General features: G+C 42.4%; 1 long non-coding RNA gene across 2 annotated transcripts; it reads left to right on the top strand.

The window, feature by feature from the left end:
- Positions 1-14,362: 14,362 nt before the first annotated feature.
- Positions 14,363-17,890, top strand: LOC123439844. Of its 2 annotated transcripts, none has more exons than XR_006630193.1 (3): positions 14,363-15,382; positions 15,485-15,701; positions 15,952-17,890. It is a non-coding gene; the product is annotated as an uncharacterized LOC123439844 (long non-coding RNA). The 2 variants fall into 2 exon arrangements; XR_006630194.1 differs by having other exon boundaries at positions 14,364-15,382; positions 15,485-15,683.
- The last annotated feature ends 4,129 nt before the right edge of the window (positions 17,891-22,019 follow it).

Raw genomic sequence — 22,019 nt, 5'->3', positions numbered from 1 at the left:
TTTCTACTAAAGAACTAACTTAACTAATCTTTATCTAAGCAGACCCTAACTATTATGTAGTTGTTCTTTATTTTCTTGCAAACTATTCATTACACTTACTAAGTACTTCTAGTTTTATTACCACAAAGTAGTTTCATACTTGTTCCAGGTAAAGAAAGCTTTAGTGTGCGTAGAGTTGTATCGGTGGTCGATAGAACTTGAGAGTATATTAATTGTACCTTAAGCTCCTCGTTGGGTTCGAAAATCTTACTTATCGAATAAGGCTACAAACAATCCCCTACACTTGTGGGTTATCAGTTCTCCCTAAGGGAAATATTTATCTCTATTGTCTTGCATCTCCCTCCTCTTCGGGGAAAATCCCAACACAATTGATAAGTAGCAGGAATAATTTCTGGCGCCATTGCGGGGGAGACATCATCAAATTCTCATGTGGTTCCTTCACACAAATTATCATTCACTTGTTCTATTTTTTATTTGTTGTTATTTTTTTGTTTAAAAATATCAAAAACACAAAAATATTTACCTTTTATAGATTACTTGTTTGCTTGCTCGGCTTGTTAGTTGGTATCATGTCTGAATTTAAAAAGGTCAGTGATGTTCCCGCCACTAGTGTGGAGCACTTTGATCATCAAGCTTCCTCAAAAAATGGAAGCACTAAAAGAAGTTTTGGTGAAGTTGCTAAATAAAAACTTGATAACCTTGCGGATGATGATCTTTCTAAAGAAGAACTCCCTATTATGCAAACACGAAAATTTTGCATAGGTAGTGTTAATATTATCGGGAAAAGTGTAATTCAAGACTTTTTCACTTGTGTTGTCTCATTACCATTAATAGGAGGATCAATCCTTACCAGAACTACTAGTTATGCGGATGTTATATCTTTGCTCATAGTTGAATTAGAGAGACAATTTTTGCACATGCATTCCCGGATACAATGGTTATTCCTAGAATTCTCTAATATTCACGATCCTTCTACTAAACGCTTAGATACAATATTTCTCGTACATGAGTTTAGCTACATTATAAAAGAAGCTAGGGAAATATTTTCTCACTATAGAATTAAAGGTGAATGTCCACCTATAGAGGGAATTTTACGTGACTTGTAAGAAATAACAAAAATGTGATATACACACTATGCTACTTATGATGAGAATCTTAGGAAAGAGATTCCACATAATGTTTTGGTTGATAAAATTTCGAAACACAATGATCAATTTGTCATAGAAAACCTTGTATTAGATCTTGTACTCGCGAAACTTATACAGTGAAGAATTAGCTATCACTTATTAGAAGCGTAAGGATGTGACTCCTCCTCTTTAAATTGATATCACAGATTCGTATGTGTTGAAATATAGTCCCGTTAATTATTTTTTCTTACTTATTTGAAAAATTGCTGCTGAAATAAGGGAATATGAATTGAGCAAAGTGGATCTCCCCTATGATTACTACACCCGATACTATGGATTATGCCTACCTAGGGGCATAAAATAGTAACGCTTGTTTGGAGGCAATCCAATAGTTATCTTAATTTTTTGTTCTACTTTCTATTTTAGTGTTTTGACATGATTATTGCTACTGTAATTATTGTGTTTTTATATATTGAGTGTCTGTGCCAAGTAAAGCCTTTGGGATGATTGATACGTCTCCAGCGTATCTCGTTTTCCAAACACTTCTACTCTTGTTTTGGACTATAATTTGCATAATTTGAAAACTAATCGGAATTAACGTTGTTTTCAGTAGAACTACCATGGTGTTGTTTTTCTGCAGGAATAAAAGTTCTCGAAATTGGACGAAAATTTTTGGAGAATTTTTATGGAATATATAAAACATATTGGAGCAAAGATCCACCGGAGGGGAACCACCAACTGCTGCCAAGGCAATAGGGCGCGCCCACCCCATAGGTCGTGGCCTCATGCCTTAGGGCCACGTCGTGGCTGGGACGACCCTAATTCCTTTCCTATAAATTCCTGTGTGTGAAAAAATAGAAGAGAAGTTTTCATGCATTTTACGAGACGAAGCGTCCGCCACCTCCTGTTCTTCCTCGGGAGGGCTGATCTAGTGTCCGGTTGGGGCTTCATAGAGGGGTATTTGTCGCCATCGTCATCACCAACCCTTCTCCATCAACATCGCCATGATGCTCACTCATACGTCTCCAACGTATCAATAATTTTTGATTGTTCCATGCTATTATATTATCATTCTAGGATACTTTTTGGGAATTTATTTACCAATTAATATTATTTTTGAGCACTAAACCATTAACCAAGTGCCAGTGCGAGTTGCTGTTTTGTGCATGTTTTTGTCTTTTCAGGTTACAGTACAAAACCAAGTCCAAATGCCACGAAATTTTTGTTGATTTTTTCTGGACCAAAAGAAGACATGGAAGCTTCAGGTGGTGACCAAAGACCTCATGAGGGAGGCACGAGCCAAGCAGGCATGCCCAAGGTGGTAGGGCGTGCGTGGTTGCCTCGTGCTCCCTTCGGCTACCTCCTGGTGCCCCTCTCTGGCCTAGAAATTCACACATATTCCAAAAACCCTAGAGATCAACCTGAGACACTTTTTCTACCGCCGCAATTCTCTGATCCGCCATGTGCCCATCTCTAGTTCTACTTCATGCCCTGCCGGAGGGGTGACCGATCAGGGAGGGCCTCTACATCCTGCTTGCCGCTCCCATGGTGATGTGTGAGTAGTTCACCACAGAACTATGGGTCTGTAGTTAGTACCTAGATGGCTATCACCACAGAACCATAGAATGATCATCACATCTTTGCTTTAATCTATCCGATGTAATTCTTTTGTGCGATGCGTTTGTTGGGATCTGATGAATTGTGGGTTTATGTTCAGATTATTCATGATAAATACTTTAGTCTTATCTGAATTATAAATATGATTCTTATGTGCATGATCTTCATAGCTTCATATATCTCTCCAATCTATTAATTTGCTTTGGCCAAGTAGATTGATCTTTCTTTAGTAAGAGGGGTGCGTAATAGTGGGTTCAATCTGATGGATTTCTATATCCCTGTGATAAAAAGGGGCACGATACGTCTTTGCATTGTTTCCACTAAGGATAAAATGATGGGGTTAGTTCATATTAATTGAATTCTCTTTGCCTACATCATGTCGTTGTTCTGCAAGCATTACTCTTTTTTACTTAATACCCTAGATGCATGCTGGACACCGGTCAATGGGTGGAGTAATAGTAATAGGTGCAAGCAGCAGTCGACCTGTTTGCTTATGGACGTGATGCCTATATACACATGATCATTGCCATGAATATCACATAACTATGCACTCTTCTATCAATTGCCTAATAGTAATTTGTTTACCGACCATATGCTTACTTTCATGAGAGATGCCACTAGGGAAAACTATGGCCCCGAGGTCTATTCACTTATATGTTTACAAACGCTACAATATCTCGTTGTTTTTATTTAATTTTTATTTTATTTTCAATTTACAATTATCTACTACCAATCACACTACTTACAAGCTTGCAAATAATGAATCCAAGGGGATTGCCAACCCTCTTGCCCGCGTTGGGTGCAAGTGTTTGCTCTTTTATGTGTAGCCGCCAAAGACAAGGGTTGGTTGTTACTCCTATTGGTTCGATAAACCTTGGTTCTATATTGTGGTAAATACTTACCTATATTATGCTGCATCAGCAGCTCCTCTTCAAGGAAAAACCAACAGATATCACCAACATCAGAAAGGATTTCTCATGCCATTGTCGGGGAGTATCGTCAACCTACTATCAAGTAATTTCACACTAATTATCATTTAGTTATTCTTATTTTTAGTTGGTGTTATATTTTGCTTGATTCACAAAAATAAAAAAATAAAAAAAATATTTACCTTTGCTAGTGTCTAGTTTACTTCTTTGCTTGTCGTTATGGCTAGTTCTTCTTTTATTCCGTTTACTCCCTACAATGAGGTACTCAATTTTAAACAAAGGGAGGAGAAAGTTTAAAAGATGCATGGTATAGGATTTGCAATTCTCAAAATAAATCAATTTATAAGAAATCCCCGAACCTCTTGCTACGTAATTTCTATGTTGGTATTACCACTTGGTATAGATTTGTACTTGATAAGATCACCGCTGGTAATTTCTTATGGGTCACACTTCGGATGCTTTTAAGGCCATGGAAAATTTTGTTGGGTCAGCACCTATTATCCATAATGAAACTATTTTGACCATGGAACATGTTATGCAAAAGATTTATTCTATAGAAAATAAAATGACTACTAATGAACAAATTGAGGAGTTAGATAAAATGCTTCACAATCATATTACTCAATTTGGGTCACGAGTAAGAATAACTTTGAAAACTTTAAAGGATAGGGATATAATTATTGATGAGAGGGTATTACAAAGAATGAATATGATTGATAAAACAGAGGAAGTCATTGATAAAGTAGGTTCCGTTTTCACACCCTCAAAAACTAATGCTAGTAACTATTTAAATAAAAGTCCCAAGTTCATATATATTCCTAAAAGCATTACTACAACTCGTACCAAAAGAAACAAAGATCTCAAAATGATTAGTGTGCATCCCAACTTTATAAACTTGATAAAGGGTCGTATATTCAAGCGTACTATTGTTCCTATTATTCATGGTTGTGTTATTTAGGAGCTTGATGTCAAGGATGCAAACACTTGATCATATGTATTATGCCTAGCTAGGGGCGTAAAACGATAACACTAGTTGGGAGGCAACCCCATAGTTATCTTTATATTTTTGTTTTTACTTTCTATTTGTGTGTGATAACATGATTTTTGCCTCTATAATGATCGTGTTTTTTTGTTTAAATTAGTGTTTGTGCCTTGTAAATCCTTTGGGATGATTTGTATAATAGTAGAATATTGTTGCGGTGCAAAACATAAACTTTAGCATCCAGTGCATAATTTCTCTGATTTTATTGGAATGTCATTTTGATCTGAAATGTTTGAACATTATTGCTATACATATTAGCCAGGTTGTCCTTATTTTTCAAAACTTTTGTATTTACATAAGCATGGTACTTAACAGTATCATTACAGTTTGTTTTGTTTTAGACAAATTCTATTTTTGCTTGCATAGTTTGCTTCTTTTGATGATTCTATGGATTATATCGGGAGGGGGGGTATAAGTCATGGAGAAGTTAGAATACAATACCTTTGCAATAATAAAATATGAATCAATTTATAACATTACCTAAAGTATTTGATATGTTTATTATACTAACGGATCTCACGAAGTTTCTGTTGAGTTTTGTGTGTTGAAGTTTTCAAGTTTTGCGTGTTATCGCGATGGACGAAGGAATAAGGAGCGACAAGAGCCTAAGCCTGGGGATTCCCAAGGTACCCAAGGTAATATTCTAGGAAGACTCAAGCGTTTAAGCTTTGGGATGCCCCGGAAGGCATCCCCTCTTTCGTCTTAATCCATCGGTATGTCACACAGATATATATTTTTATTCATCACATGATATGAGTTTTGCTTGGAGCATCGTTTGCTTTAGTTTATTTTTAGTTTTCCACAATCGTTGTTCTCTGAATACACCGAGTTGAGAGATACACACTATCACCATGATTTATTAGAAAATTCTATGTGCTTCACTTATATATTTTAAGCTTAGCGGTTGCTCTAGTATTTCACTTATATCCTTTAGAGCAAGATGGCGTATATATTTTATATAAATAATTGCACTCTCGTTCTTCACTTATATTTGTCTGAGAGTTTGTAAACAGCGACGGTAATTTGCATGGGTTATAAGTGTAGTTCTAAAATAATAGGTATTTAACGAGTGCATAATCAAAACCACATGTAGCCCATAAAGGAGAAATCATGGTTAATGATATTAATGTTGTAATGTGAAAAAGCATGAGTGCATGATCATTGGTTAATATAGGTATCGTGAATTAGAGGTGTTAACTTGTTGTTCATCCAATTTTTTATGGCATGGTGATGATGTGTGAGCATACGTATTCCTAGTTGAAATCCTAGTGTTGTTTGAGTCGGGCGCACGTGATGGTTAAATCCTACGAACCTCCTCCCTAGGGGCATGCGAGTAGTGCTTTGCTTCGAGAGAGCTAATAAAATCTTGGAATAAGTATGTGAGTTCTTTATGACTAATGTGAATCCTTGTATATACGCACTCTCACCTCCACATATTTATTGCCTCTTCGGTACCATGCATTGCCCGTTCTCACCTCAATGATCGGTGCAACCTTCGTCGGTGCATCCAAACCCCGTGACATGATACGCTCTGTTGCACATAAGCCTCATTATACCTTCTTCAAAACAGCCACCATACCTACCTACCATGGCATCTTGTAACACCCCAAATTTTTTGCCATGATTTTATTTATTAAATTTGGCCATGGATATTTGAAATATTAAATTTTGTTTTTTTGGCTGTTTTCAAGTCCCTTCTTGCTTTAGTTATAAAAGATTCCTTTCCTAAAATAGGAGTTTTTTGAAAAAGTTTATTGACTTGAGTGTTGCCTCAAATATTTTATTTCCAATTATTTCCAAATCAAATGAAGACATTTTTGTAAATATTTTCCTTAGGGTTCATTTATTCAAAAGTTTACTTCTAAGGCCTGATTTGAACTGCAACCATTTGATAATTTCTTTTAAGAATTTCACAAAAACTTGGAAATGACCTAGTATGTTTTGAGTCAATTTTATGAAATAATCTAGCCAAGTGTTTTGGAATAAGTGAGCACATTATATTCTTTTCCATTTTTTTATCCAATTTGGTATTTGCACTACAACCCCTAGTGAGAACTCTTCAAAAATTCTACAAAAATTTGGAGTTGTCAACGAGTTTATATAAGTCACTTTTGTGCAAAAAACCCACTTTGTGTTTTGAAAATCTTAAGCACCACTTCTTATTTTCTGTTCTGGACCAGATTTGTAGTTTGCACTGCAAACCTATTAATTTCTTGCCCAAAGCTTTTAAAATTTTACTTCATACAAAGGACCCTACAAAACCCTTAAGTCAAGAATTTCAGCCCCAATGGCATTGTTTGAGACCATGTTATAACACCATTTTGTTCGTGTCGAGGAATGCACTTTTGCAAAAATTGCACTAGGAAGTTTTTGTTTTGCCAAAATTAACCTTGCCATCTTTGTTATCTTCCAAGAAGACCTCAACCTGAAAAATTTGGTGGCTAACAAGAATACGTGGAGGCCCCTCGCATTTTACCAAACACTCTAGGTGCATGACCTGAGCTGGCATACTTCTTAAAATGCATTGTGGAAATCCTTTCCATGCAAAACGAGCATGTCCATCAGAACTTGAGTAACCAGCTTAGCCATCCTGTTAAGTTACACCTCAAACCAAACCCGTAGTGGCATTCAGTCGAACACCTGCCACGCACACCCAGAGCATGACCAGAGCGCGCGTTTTGCATGTGTAGTGCAGTAGATGTCGCGCCCACCTGCCTTGTTTCCAGTGTCACTCGCGTAGTGGCAGCCTGCAGCTCCTCATTACTGACACTGCTGGCACTTGCTGCACCATCTGCAACCGTGATGGCCGCTGATGCCAGCTACGGCTGCCCCGGCGAGTACAACACCGCCCGAGCCACCCCTGCCCGCCAACTCCCCCCGCCGCCAAAGCCAGCGAGTCAGCTAGCCAGACCGCCAGCCGGGACCCCGCTTGACCCTCCCCTGCGTCGCCACGTCTCCCTGCATCTCCAGAGGCGGTCGGCCGACGATCTTATCGCCATTGCCTCAGACCGACCTCGAGGCCCAATAAGTAGACGCACCCGAGCACTTCTAGTGATCGCAACCCTTCCTCCCGGCCATAGCAAGCTTTCTCTTGCCCCAATTTCGCCCGAGGCCGTCTCCTTCCCCACCGCCGGTAGTTTTGGACTTCGCCGTTCTCGACTAAATTCGAGCAAGCCAGAGCCCCTCCTTGCCCCTTTCCTTCTCTGTTAGAACCCCATGACCCCGTGAACCCATTTCCCCCACAGTTTGGCCGGGGAGCCACAGCGAGCAAAGCTCCCTCCATGACCGAAGCTCAGTCCGGCATTGCCAATTCCCTGCTCAACATGAAGCTCTCCGACCATGGATTTCCCCTCCATGCGGTGTGGGTAGTTCCCCTAAGCGCGTGGATGTGCCGGGCATTGAGGATGGTGTCACGTGGCGCCGGCAAAACATCGCCAAACTTGCCCTGTTCTCTATTCACGCGTGCACGAAGGAGGGAGATGAACCCGATAGGTGGCCCCCACCTGTCGGTGAGCCAACCGTTGCCCCAGTGGCGCAGTTGAGCCGATGCGGCGTCCCACTGAGTAAGCGTACTGAGGTAAGTGCGTGTTCATTTTCGAAAAGCGTATATGAGCTGAACCGTCTTCTTTTGATAATTTGTTTTTAAAAACAGAACTTTGACCAGATTTTGAATGGCCCTAGTTTCAAAAATAATAGTCCAAATGAGTTGATTCTTTTCTCACCTCTTTCAAATTTCATCTAGTTATTTTTGTATTTCTTTGAAAAAATTTCAAAGACAACTTTCTGTACTGTTTTTAAATTGTGTGTTAATTAAAATATTTTCAAACTAGGCTATGAAGAGAGGAGCAAAAATTCAAAAGTTTTGGAGTGCAGCCTACCTCTCTACACTTGGAAGGCAAGCATTCTGAACCTACGTATATCTTGGTTGTGTGTGGGTTACTTGATGATAAAAACAGTATGGTTATGTTAAACAAGTGGTGTTATTTTATGTGATAATCATGCATGTGGTTTCATGATTTGAAAGTACAATTGTTGCATGATTGAGATGCATGGGACATCAGTCACATCTTCCTACCACATATGTCTACCGGATAGGATCCGATGAGAGTCGGTGTCTTGTGGAGACACGACCTTGGGACTGACATCTCGTGGGACGAGAGTGGTCATCAAGGCATGAAGGGGTACGACACGTAGTGAATCTATCTGCGGTGATAAAACATTTTAGTTGTGCTAATCATTCAGGGAATAATTTAACCTCCTGAGTCGACCATAGATCGAGTCTTGTGAGTGTGTCACCTTAACCCATTCGTGCTTCCACAAGTCTTCCTCAAAGGGAATATGGTTCAGTAGCTAGTAAACCTATTACCAGGTACACACCAAGTAGAGGGACCGGGATGAAGGTATCCGGGGCGCTAGACTAAATCCAGTAATCTAGTCAAGGGGCATGGGTGTTTCCAGTGTGGGCCCGAGAGGGAAGAGCTCTTCCCTTGTAGCGCTTGATATAATTTTGATCCCATGCTAGTCGAGGTTGGAGCCTCCCCGTCTTATGGTTTTTCTCTGGCAGCGTAGTCCGAGTGATATCGGCCTTCACGGGAGAAAAATGGGTGTGTAATGGTTTTGAGTGTTTACTTCTAAAATACCGTACGCGGGATTAGTCCGAGTGACTATCGAAAACCCGTGGGCTATGGGTAAAGAGTACACCCTCTGCAGACCCAAAACTATTCGAGTAGCCGTGTCCATGGTCAAGGACGACTGGTTGACTAGTCAAGTGTTGGTCTTCACAGGAAGTTAAGAAACCGTGAGACTAATCAGGAAATGTGGTGGATGATCATAAATAATATTATTTTACTGTGGACTAACCCCTATGATTATGATTGATGAATATTCCTAGGACGGTTCTACCTCCTAGATATTCATTTTTTTTTCATATAAGCCCTTTATGTGGTGTCGCTTAGACGCCCGACTACAGCATGTTTATCATCTCATATAAGCCCTTTACGTGGTGTTGCTTAGACGCCCGACTGCGGCATGTTTATCATTTCATAATAGCCCTTTATGTGGTGTCGCTCACATGCCCGACTGTGGCACGCTTGTTATTATTTTATTCAAGCCCTGTCTGTGGTGTCGCTCAGACACCGACGGAGGCATGTTTTATGTCACATCCGTTAATCTTACACTTATTGATTGCTTATTAAGTTCTCAATAGGATTATATTTTCATTACTAGTACTTGAGTAGTACATCATGGTTGACAAAGTATTGTGGTATTATTACACGTGTATATTAACCCTCTCAATTTATGCTTGTTTTTATGATGTTTTTGAGTACATTCAAAGTACTCACTGGCTTGTCCCTGGCTATTGCCTTGGCCAGATTGCGTGCTTGGAAAGGAGGAAACCGACGATAACCCCGTTACCTAGGCACCGAAGACAACACTCGTGTGAGATAGGAATTATCCAGGCCAGCTGTTCCTGTGGGAAATGGAGTCCTAGAGACACTGGATATCCCCGAATCGCTTCCGCCATCAACCATTAGAAACCTTTTTGATGTACTCAATGGACCACATCGGTCTTGTACTTCAAGTTCATATTTTTTCTTGGACAAATGTATCAAGTATTTATGCACCAGCTAACAGTATTTCTGGGGCTGGTATGCACAAGGGCCATTTTGAAGGGAAATTTGAATCCCTGAAAATCCGGTCGTGACATCTTGGTATCAGAGCCAGGCTGACCATTGGCTAATCCTATCTTAGCCGGGTCAGTAAACCCTAGGTAACCACCCAGCCAAGCCTACCGAAACGAGTAGTCCGAATAGTGTTCGCAAATACCTTTCGGCAATCGGTGCCCAACCTATCTGACTAGTTCTGTGGTCACACGCCTGTGACCGCCGAGCAAGTTGTCCTTTTTTTGCAATCTTGCAAGGGAAGACTCTATTTTCCTTTCTATAAAGGGAATGATTGCCTAGCACAACACATCACAGCCACCACCACCTCCCAAGATGCCAGGGCCCATTTTTCACAATGAGACCACTGTTGCGGATCAAGGAGGTTTTGTAGCCACTTGGCCAACCTAACCCGTCGTGCCTTTGCCAGGGAAGAGCCTCCGAAATATGTTGTGTACCAAGAGCACACGAGTGATGCCATCCATCACTTCTGGGCAACGATACACATCTACGACAGGAGTATCACCCAAGAGCGTCCCCATCGGTTCACCGAAAGGACAACTTCCTACGAGCCCGAAGCCTTCCAGCTAGCAGCTCGAGAGGCAATAGTTCAACTCCGGCACGTGTCACCAAGAATTAACTGTCGCTCGTTCTACTACTACCCTAGCTGTGAAGATTATGGTAGGCCGCTCCAAGTCGCGCAACGGAGACCATGAGACCGACCCCGCCCTGTTGCACCTCGTGTGCTACTTGAGGGCGCAAGAGGCACCGTACGGCCAAGTCACCCTCGACCTGCTTGCAGATCATGAAGAGCTAGCTCATCTTGACCCAAGGAGAATAGAAGTGGAGCCCGACGCCAGCAACCCTGTAGTGCTGTTTGGGAGACCAATTGAGCTCACAAGGTTTGTCATAGCTGCTCAACTGAATCATGCGCCTATCTTCCCTAAGGAGCTTCACCGCATTTTGGGGATTTCCTCCAATGGAACAGTAGCCACAACACCCCAAAATGGATACCACCGCTACCCCAGCCTTGTAGTTCCACCTCCTTCCCCGAGCAACCGTGACGCCATGGTTCCAGCAAACCCGACGTCTGCAAGACCTATCCACCTAGATTTAAATGAAGTAGACTAAGCCATAAGCGCCTTAGTGTTCTCTTGCGGGCTATGTATGAGCTGGTATTGTCATAAAATAGATGGGGTTTTTGTACCAGTATTTTTTTAGTACTGTTGATAGCCATGTATGTGTGCTTTTGGCCGCATAGCTTATAGTTGGACGTAACCACGAGAAGCCAATTCCCAACCGACCACCGCAGTAAGAAGTCACATTTCATGGACTATTATCTGTGGCCCTGACCGAACCACGTCAGAGTGCCGCCAACCACCGAGACCAACCCAACCTAAGGCTTGTGCGCTAACCCCGCCCTATATAAGAGTTACCAAGTGATTTTTTCAAGCATCCCTCACCTTGTGCATTGCAGTCACAACCTTTTTGACATGCTACCCCAAGGGAGTTACATCAGAACTCCGGATGCAACTCTGGGCAGTTTTGTTAGGATATTGTGGGATTTTACCCGCAATACCATGGTTCTCCCCTTCCACCCCAGTACGAGCTGTTCAAGTCAAGGATCACTTCCACTACCTCGAAATATTGGGTAGTTGTGCACATTTTCCCAGTGGACCCTAACCAAGACCCCACGGAAGTCTGCTTCAGCGGAAAATCTATGTCTACCTTGAAAATGGCCATAGAGGTTGCTGCCTACGAAGCGATTACTCGCCTTCGATTTGAAGTACCATATGCGAGTGAAAGGGGGTACTGTTATTTTCTGAGCCGTGCAGTGCCCGGAGGAGCAACGTCTTTTCTAGACACTCATGTAGAGAGAGACCCAGTGTTGATCAGACTCGTGCAATATGTCATCGCTCAAGAGCGTTTGACACAACAAGTGATGGATTTTCTCTAGACTCCCGCTGTCCAAAACCGTCAGATCACCATTGGCGAACCCCTGAGGATAGACCCAGCACGATGCATTCGGCGAGTCCTCCAACCGCTCGCCCCTGTAGATGAAGTAGATATTCCATTACCAGGAATATTCCCTCATGAACGTTAGATTTTTGCGTGTTCGGTGAATGCCTTGCTTGTATCTGCTAGTCTAGTTTATGATTGTGTGATGGTTGTGCCTTACCTTGTAAATTATTACATGCATAGGTATAATTCAGTTGTGTGATTGCTGTGATTTTTGCCTTGGATTGCTTTTCTTAGGACAATCCTTTGTTTCATAATTTTTCTTAATAAAACTACTAGAACAAAACTTTTTCAACAAGATTTTATTCGCATGCCAACCGGCTCACAGCCACCCTCACTCTGCCAATGCACTAAGGGGAGAACCACGCACACCTAACACCTAGCTAATCGCCTCGCTAGCACCACAGTTTTTCCGGGAGGAATACATTGTGGGTATTTTTATTGTTACAAAGTGCTAGCAACCAACCATGCTTTTTGCGCACGCCTAGTCTTTGTGCTCATTGCCACTGCGGAGAGCCACCACTCGAGCAGCAGCATCGCGATGATCATCCTGGAATATCACAGATAGTAGCATTGAGAACCCGATGAACGCCGCCATTCCTCCAGCCAGCAGGATTATCAGCCACCCCAGGTGCTCGTCCACCATTGGAGCCTCGCTTCAAGGTTGTGCAAACAGATAGGAAGAGGAGAAAGATGTAGGAGGAGTGAAGCCGGGTGTGAGATAGAGGAGAGAATGATACGGTTGTTTTATAGCCCGAGATCGGAGTGCGGTGGACAAAGTCCACCAGCACCGCTCGTTGCTTGATCGCCGGTGTTCGGAGACGAATCCGTGAGTACTGCCGACAAAGCGCTGGCCCGCGACGCGAGTACACGTTGTATAGGCAGCTAAGCACGCCGCACACTACCATGGTACGGCCCTAGACGCCTACGTGCTAGACGCCACGAGTGGAGAAAGCAGCGGAAAGCGCACAAAGGAGAAAGGAGAGAAGAGAGCCAAAGGTAGAAGAAGAGACTGATAGTGGGCCCTGGGTCCATGAGTCTGCTGAAGGGAGCATTGTGCACTCGAGTACGACAAGCACAATTCGAAAATTGGAAATTTTCTTTTTTCGAAAATTTTGTTGTTGCCATTCATAGCAACGCCTTGATTTCCCGACCGTAGAAATTGTTTGTAGCCCCAGGACCACACCACAGTTGCACCAATTGTCGTTTTCACTGTAACCGTGTTATTTTTGTGTGGATACTGCAGTGTGGTAGGAGCTTACATTTTTGCAATGTCCCGAGCAAATCTCGAGGACGAGATTTTTCTTACGGGGGTATAGTTGTAAAACCCCAATTTTTTCCCATGATTTTATTTATTGAATTTGGCTATGGATATTTTAAATTTTTACTTTTGGGTTTTCTGCTGTTTTCAAGTCCCTTCTCGCTTTAGTTATAAAAGATTCCTTTCCTAAAATAGGAGTTTTTGAAAAAGTTTATTGACTTGAGTGTTGCCTCTAATATTTTTCTCAAATTATTTCCAAATCAAATGAAGGCATTTTTATAAATATTTTCCCTAGGATTCATTTATTCAAAAAATTACTTCTAAGGCCTCATTTGAACCGCAACCATTTGCTAATTTATTTTAAAAATTTCACAAAACTTGGAAATGACTTAGTTTGTGTTTGAGTCAATTTTATGAAATAATCTAGCCAAGTGTTCTGGAATAAGTGAGCACATTATATTCTTTTCCATTTCTGATCCAACTTGGTATTTACACTACAACCCCTAGTGAGAACTCTTCAAAAATTCGACAAAAAATTGGAGTTGTCAAGGAGTTTATATAGATCACTTTTGTGCCTAAAACCCACTTTGTGTTTTGAAAATTTTGAGCACCACTTCTTATTTTCTGTTTTGAACCAGATTTGCAGTTTGCACTACAACCCTATTAATTTCTTGCCCAAAGATTTTAATTTTTTTACTTCTTACAAAGGACCCTGCAAAACCCTTAAGTCTAGAATTTCAGCCGAGTGGCATTGTTTGAGACTATGTTATAACATCATTTTGTTTCTGTCGAGGAATGCACTTTTGCAAAAATTACACCAGGAAGTTTCTGTTTTGCCAAAATTAACCTTGCGATCTTTGTTAGCTTTCAAGGAGACCTCAACCTGGAAAATTTGGTGGCTAACAAGAATACCTAGAGGCCCGTGGAATTTTACCAAACATTCTAGGTGCATGACCTGAACTGGCATACTTTTAAAATGCATTGTGGAAATCCTTTCCCTGCGAAACCAGCATGTCCATCAGAGCTTGAGTAACCAGCTTAGCCATCCTGTTAATTTACACCTCAAACCAAACTCTCTAGCCTGTAGTGGCATTCGGTCGAACACCTGCTGTGCACACGCGGAACACGCCAAGAGCGCGTTTTGCACGTGTTGTGCAGTAGACGCCGCGCCCACCTGCCCTGTTTCCAGTGTCACCCGCGCAGTGGCAACCTGCAGCTCCTCATTGCTGACACTGCTGGCACTTGCTGCACCACCTGCAACCGTGCTAGCCGCCGATGCCAGCATCGGCTGCCTCGGCGAGTACAACACCGCCCGAGCCACCCCTCCTCGCCAGGTCCCCCTGCGGCCAAAGCCAGCGAGTCAGCTAGCCAAACCGCCAGCCGGGACCCTGTTTGGCCTTCCCTTGCGTCGCCACGTCTCCGTGCAGCTCCATAGGCGGTAGGCCAGCGATATTATCGCCATCGTGTCAGACCGACCTTTAGGCCCTATGAGTAGACGCGCCCAAGCACTTCTAGCAATAGCAGCACTTCCTCGCGGCCATAGCAAGCTTTCTCTTGCCCCAATTTTGCCCGTGGCCGTCTCCTTCCCCACCGCCGGCAGTTTCGGCCTCCGCAGTTCTCGACTAAATTCGAGCAAGCCAGAGCCCCTCCTTGCCCCTTTCCTTCTCTTTTAGAACCCCATGACCCCGTGAACCCTTTTTCCACTCCAGTTTGGCCGGGGAGCCGAAGTGAGCAAAGCTCCCTCCATGACCGAAGCTCAGTCTGCCATTGCCAAGGCCTTGCTCAACCCGAAGCTCTCTGACCATGGATTTCCCCTCCATGCGGTGTAGGTAGTTCCCTTGAGCGCGTGGATGGGCCGGGCATTGAGGATGGTGTCGCGTGGCATCGACAAATCATCGACGGACTCGCCCTGTTCTCAGTCCACGCGCGCACGGAGGAGGGAGATGAAACCGACAGGTGCCCCCCCACCTGTCGCTGAGCCAACCGTTGCCCCAGTGGCGCAGTTCAGCCGATGTGTCATCCCACTGGGTAAATGTACTGAGGCAAGTGCGTGTTTCTTTTCGGAAAGCATATATGAGCCGAACCGTCTTCTTTTGCTGATTTGTTTTTAAAACCAGAACTTTGACCAGATTTTGAGTGGCCTTAGTTTCAAAAATAATAGTCCAAATGAGTTGATTCTTTTTCTCACCTCTTTCAAATTTCATCTAGTTTATTTTAGTATTTATTTGAAAATTTCCAAAGACAACTTTGTGTACTGTTTTTAAATTATTTGTTAATTAGAATATTTTCAAACTAGGCTATGAAGAGTGGAGCAAAAACATCAAAATGTTTGGAGTGCAACCTACCTCTCTAGACTTGGAAGGCAAGCATTCTGAACCTACACATATCTTGGTTGTGTGTGGGTTACTTGATGAGAAAAACATTATGGTTATGTTTAAAAAGTGGTGTTATTTTATGTGACAATTATGCATGTGGCTTCATGATTTGAAAGTACAATTATTTCACGACTGAGATGCATGGGACAACAGTCACATCTTCCTACCACACATGTCTACCGGATAGGATCCGATGAGAGTGGGTGTCTTGTGGAGACACGACCTTGGGACTGACATCTCATGGGACGAGAGTGGTCAGCAAGGCATGTTGGGGTATGACAGGTAGTGACTCTGTGTGTGGTGATAACACATTTTGATTGTGCTAATCATGCATGGAATAATTTAACCTCCTGAGTCGATCGTAGATCGAGTCTTGTGAGTGTGTCACGTTAACCCATTCGTGCTGCCACAGGTCTTCTTGAAAGGGAATATGGTTCAGTAGGTAGTAAACCTATTAACAGGTACACACCAAGTAGAGGTACCGGGATGAAGGTATCCGAAGCACTGGACTAAATCGAGTCATCCGGTCAGGGGGCATCGGTGTTTCTGGTCTGGGACCGAGATGGAAGAGCTCTTCCCTTATAACGCGATATAAATTTGATCCTATGCTAGTCGAGGTTGGAGCCTCCCCGTCTTAAGGTTTTTCTCCCGCAGCGTAGTTCGAGTGATACCGGTCTTCGCGGGAGAAAAATGGGTGTGTAAATATTTTGAGTGTTTACTTCTAAAATACCATACGCGGGATTAGTCCTAGTGACTATCGAAAACCCGTGGGATGTGGGTAAAGAGTACACCCTCTGTAGAGCCAAAACTACTCGAGTAGCCATGTCAACGGTCAAGGACATCTGGTTGACTAGTCAAGTGTCGGTCTGAGTGTCGGTCTTCGGAGGAAGTTAAGAAATCGTGAGACTAATCAGGAAATGTGGTGGATAATCATAAATATTATTTTACTTTGGACTAACCCCTATGATTATGATTGATGAATATCCTTGGGACGGTTCTACCTCCTGGATATTCATTATTTATTATTGTTCCATATAATCCCTTTGTGTGGTGTCGCTTAGATGTCCGACTGCGGCATGTTTATCATCTCATATAAGCCCTTTATGTGGTGTTGCTTAGACACCCTACTACGACATGTTTATCATTTCATAATAGCCCTTTTATATGGTGTCGCTCAGACGCCCTACTGTGGCATGCTTGTTATTATTTTATTCAAGCCATGTATGTGGTGTCGCTGAGACGTCCGACGGAGGCATGTTTTATGTCACATCCGTTAATCTTACACTTATTGATTGCTTATTAAGTACTCAATAGGATTATATTTTCATTACTAGTACTTGAGTAGTACATCACGGTTGACGAAGTATTATGGTATTATTACAAGTGTATATTAACCCTCCCAATGTATGCTTGTTTTCATGATGTTTGCGTGTACATTCAAAGTAGTCACTGGCTTGTCCGTGGCTATTGTCTTGGCCAGATTGCGTGCTTGGAAAGGAGGAACCCGACGATAACCCCGGAACCTAGGCACCAAACACAGCAGTCGCGTGAGATAGGAATTATCCAGGTCAGCTGTTCCTGTGGGAAATGGAGTCCCATAGATGCTGGAGATCCCCGAATCGCTTCCGCCATCAACTATTAGAAACCTTTTTGATGTACTCTATGGACCACATCGGTCTTGTACTTCAAGTTTGTATTTTTGCTTGGACAAATGTATCAAGGATTATTGCACCAACTAACAGTATTCCTGGGGCTGGTATGCACAAGGGCCATTTTGAAGGGAAATTAAAATCCCCGAAAATCCGGTCCTGACACATCTCCATAGCCATTCCGAGATAATATGCCATGCAACTTCGATCATCATCATATACATGACTCGAGCATGTATTGTCATATTTCTTTGCATGATCGTAAGATAGCTAGCATGGTATTTACATGGCTTGTCCGTTTTTTGATATCTTTTGCTATGCTAGATCATTGCACATCCTGGTACACTGCCACGGGTATTCATATAGAGTCATATCATCCTATCGATTTTTCATATCGAGTTGTAAGTAAATTAAAGTGTGATGATCATCATTATTTAGGGCACTGTCTAGGTGAGGAAAGGATGATGGAGACAATAATTTCCCCACAAGTCGGGAAGAGAGTTCAGACGAAAAATAAAAGAGAAAAATAAAAAAGGGAAGAAGGGAGAAAGAAAGAAAAATAAAAAAAGAAAAAGAAAAATAAAATAAAAAGAAAAAATAAATGAGAGAAAAGATTGAAGGTACAGTGCTACTACGTCTTACTCCACACTTGTGCCTCAAAGTGGCACCATGTTCTTCATGTAGAGAGTCTCTTGTTTTGTCACTTCCATATGCTAGTGTGAATTATTCATTCACCTGGCTTGTATATTCAAATGACGGTCTTCCTCAAATGTCGGAGGTTTAGCCGGTAGTACCACTCAGGCGGTAGTACTACCCGCTAGGAGCGGTACTACGAGTCGAGGAGCAGTTCCATACTCCAAAAGTCAAGAAAGTGACTATCCACTGAATCTACATGTAATATTTTCATTTCTAATAGTGAGAAAGTATGGAAGCATATAGGGGGTTCTCTTACACACAATAGTTTAACCGAAAACATGAGATAATACGTAATGCCCTAGCAATGGAGGATTTAAAATTTGGAGCCAAAATAAAGATGGATTGGGGAATTATGGGCATCCATGGGAAGAGATCGAGGAGGAGACGGCCTCCACGTAGCATATCCGGGGAAGAACTGGCGAATTCGGAGTACCGTAGGACACTCAGGGGCAATGGGGCTTGTGACTGGTGGCTAGGGTAGTGAGAGCACATGGGCACGAAGGGGGAAATATACACTCCTTTGGCCTGCGGATTAAATACCAACCGAGACCGTGGAGTGTTGTACCACTTCCCTGGTACTACCGGGTGCTTACGAGTGGTACAACTATTGACTGGGAAGGCAGCGGTTGTACCATCAGTTAGTGACTGGTAGGAATGGTTGGGGACTCACGATCAACCATGGCGGTAGAAACGCCCTCGACACACCGGTAGGGCCACCAGAAAGGCACAACCATAGGATAGTGTGGTAGAACCGTTCCGCCCACCAATTGTACCTCCCGGCAGAAGACATGAATGCCACAATAAAGACATGTCTACATGTGGAAATAGTTTTAAGAGAGAAGTGGGCTTGTAATAGAAACACAAACATGACATATGGTTGTGTACAATCTAAAAATACAGTAAGCACACGCAAGAGAACATCATTTGGAGTGAACACACACCTAGAACTCATTAAGATAAGCAAAGAAGACAAACAATTGGAGCAACACCTCCGAAGGAGAGAGCGATGGACGATACCACCTATGATTGAGTCAATTGGTATCACATCCCAAAGATTTTAACCTTCGGCCCATGAACAAAACTCATCCTTGAAGCACAAGTACCATCAAAACTGGCAAATGTGACCTATTATTTTTATTTATACATAATTAGGGGATGGATAATTCATTGAGACAACAACACTCCCCCTATATTTGTGCCTACATCTAAAACAAGATAAAATGATGAGTGTCGTGGGATGTGCATTGCTGCAAGCCACCTTTATCAAATCAATGACATTTTGCTCATGCCTTAACTCACAAAATCTTGCTTCATCCAGTGGCTTCAAGAAAATATCTGCTAGTTTCTAATTAATGTTGACATATATAAGATCAATCTATCCATGCTTCATATGCTCCCGGATGAAATGATGGCGAATCTCAATATGATTCGTATTGCAATGTCGAACCAGATTGTAGGAGATATTGATTGCACTTTCATTGTCACATAGAAGAGGCACTTTTTCACAAGTGACACTGTAATCCTTTAAAGCTTGCCTCATCCATTGCAATTGTGTGCAACAACTTGCGGCGGCTACATACTCGGGTGTGGTGGTAGAGAGAGAAACATCTTTGAAGACCAACTCACAAGAGAGCGAGCAAGGAATTGACACCCTCCGAAAGTTGACTTCCTATCCAGATGGTCTCCTGCCAAATCCGAGTTTGAATACCCCACGAGTTCAAGGCTTGCACCTTTGGGGTACCATAATACAAAGTTTTGGGTATGAGCCAAATAATGAAAGTTTCGCTTGACCTCCACAAAGTGTATTTCCTTAGGTGCGGCTTGAAACCGTGCACAAATTCCCACACTCAACATGATATGTGGCCTAGATGCACAAAGATAAAGCAAGGATCCAATCATGGATAGATATACCTTTAATCCAGCGCTTTACCATTGGGATCAATGGCAAGTTGGCACTTGAGTTGCATAGGAGTTTAGGCCGGCTTGACATCATCCAAATTGAATCTCCTCGGCATGTCTTCAGTGTATTTGGCTTGGTTTATGAGGGTTTGTTCTATACATTACTTGACTTCGAATCCAAGGAAGAACTTTAACTCTCCCATCATAGAAATCTCAAACTTCTCGGTCATGAGTGTGGCAAACGTTGTTAGGAGAACCACAGATAATATCATCAACATAAAGTTCGAATATGAAAATATCCCCTTTAACCCTCTTAGTAAAAAGAGTTGGATCAACTTTCCCAATTTCAAACCCAGGATCTTCTAACAACTCGGTAAGGTGCTCATACCACGCACCTGGGACTTGATTAAGGCCATAGAGTGCCTTATGAAGCTTGTACACATGATTGGGGTACTTGGGATCTCGAACCTCAGGGTTTTTTGACATACGACAGCTCATTAAGAGGACCATTCTGAAATGCACTCTTCACATCCATTTGCGCAACTTCAAATTGTGATGAGATGCAAATGCAAGAAACACGCGAATAGGTTGAAGGCGAACAATGAGAGCGAAGGTTTTAGTGTAGTCAATACCCTCGACCAGGGAGTAGCCTTGAGACACCAATCTTGCCTTGTTTCGAATGACAATAGTGTTCATATCTTATTTGTTCTTGAAGATCCATTTGTTCCAGTGACATTATGATTCTCCTTTAGCCTTGGCACCAATTGCCGCACCTTGTTCCCCTCAAAATTGGTGAGTTCATCATGGATGCCATCAAGCCAATCCATGTCCTCAAGCGCCTCATGTATCTTTAGGGGTACAAGAAATGAACATGTGACGCTCACAAAAGTTTGCTAATTGTCCACGAGTGGTTACCCCCTTTATCAAGCTTCCAAGCACATTGTCCCTAACATATTGTTGACATTCTAGAGTGGAAGAAATCTTGGCAGCATGATGCTCCGATAACTCTTCAATAGGAATTTCAGGAGCTCCATCTTGATCATCTTGAGCGTTGTCTTGATCTTGCTCTTGATCTTGAGCTTGATCACAGTCATGAATGTGATCTCGGGCATCACTTGGTTCACCACAATCATCATGAGGTTGATCTTGCCCTTGATCTTATTCATTTGGTTGAGGGCCTTCCCTTTGTTCTTCAGAAGCGTGTGGATCCAGTGTTGGAGATGGTTCCACTTGCATAGAACATTGTCCTTCTCCTTTGGCCACAAGGGGATCTTCAATGGGTAGGAAGTGTCCCACATCCATTCTTCTTATGGACTGGGGAGGAAATTCATCACCTATATCACAAATACCACTTTGCTCCACTTGGGATCCATTATTTTCTTCAAATTCCACGTTACACATATTCTCAATGAGTCCATTACACCTGTTGAGGACATGGTGATCATGAGACTTTGTAGCATATCCAAAAATATGCCCTCTTGAGCTCTAGTTTCAAATTTAGACAAACAAGCTCGTTTATTGAGAATTAAACACTTACAACCAAACACCCGGAGTACTTGTGATTGGCCTTGTTACCGGTAGGAATTTCATATGGAGTCTTGTTCAATCATTTGCGGAGGTAGAGACGATTGGATGCATGACATGCGGTGTTGATGGCTTTGGCCCAAAAGTTGTACAGAGTTTTGAATTCCGCCATGATGGTCCTTGTCGTGTCCATCAACATCTGGTTCTTCCTCTATGCAACA

The sequence above is a fragment of the Hordeum vulgare genome, chromosome 3H (genome assembly GCF_904849725.1).
Source record: "Hordeum vulgare subsp. vulgare chromosome 3H, MorexV3_pseudomolecules_assembly, whole genome shotgun sequence".
Taxonomy (NCBI): domain Eukaryota; kingdom Viridiplantae; phylum Streptophyta; class Magnoliopsida; order Poales; family Poaceae; genus Hordeum; species Hordeum vulgare.
This window is presented reverse-complemented; position numbering and strand designations above follow the sequence as displayed.